Genomic DNA, 327 nt, shown 5'->3' with positions numbered 1-327 from the left:
GGGGGTAGCACCAAGCGTCTCTGGGAGACCAAGGTGGGGTGAGTGGTGGTGGGGACCTGCTGGGGATGGGACAGCTGGTGTGACAGCAGGGAGGAGGTCTCAGTCCTGTTCCCAGTGCTGTGGGGAGGGGAGAGGCCAGACCTGCCCCAAGGTCCCTCGGGGTGATAGGAGGGAGATGCGCAGGGGTGTCCCCATAAAGCCACCTCTTGGCTATTCCAAGATCTGTGGCAGCGGAACAGAGACAGTGCAGAATGTCGGACATCTCTGCATCAGTCCTGGGGCTGTGGCTCCGGTGGGTCCTCGTGGGGTGGGAGCTGTGCTATGGGG

The 327-nt window shown here is 63.0% G+C and overlaps 1 protein-coding gene across 1 annotated transcript in view; it reads right to left on the bottom strand.

Moving 5' to 3' along the window:
* Window positions 1–327, bottom strand: part of LOC104468254 (murinoglobulin-2-like) — a gene marked incomplete at its 5' end in the record, with an annotated part of 2,883 nt that overhangs the window by 1,080 nt on the left and 1,476 nt on the right. The gene's annotated exons all lie outside the window — the stretch shown is intronic.

This window comes from Pterocles gutturalis, unplaced genomic scaffold, assembly GCF_000699245.1.
Source record: "Pterocles gutturalis isolate BGI_N339 unplaced genomic scaffold, ASM69924v1 scaffold24969, whole genome shotgun sequence".
Classification (NCBI taxonomy): domain Eukaryota; kingdom Metazoa; phylum Chordata; class Aves; order Pterocliformes; family Pteroclidae; genus Pterocles; species Pterocles gutturalis.
Note: the sequence above shows the minus strand (reverse complement) of the source record. Positions and strands in the feature narration are given on the sequence as shown.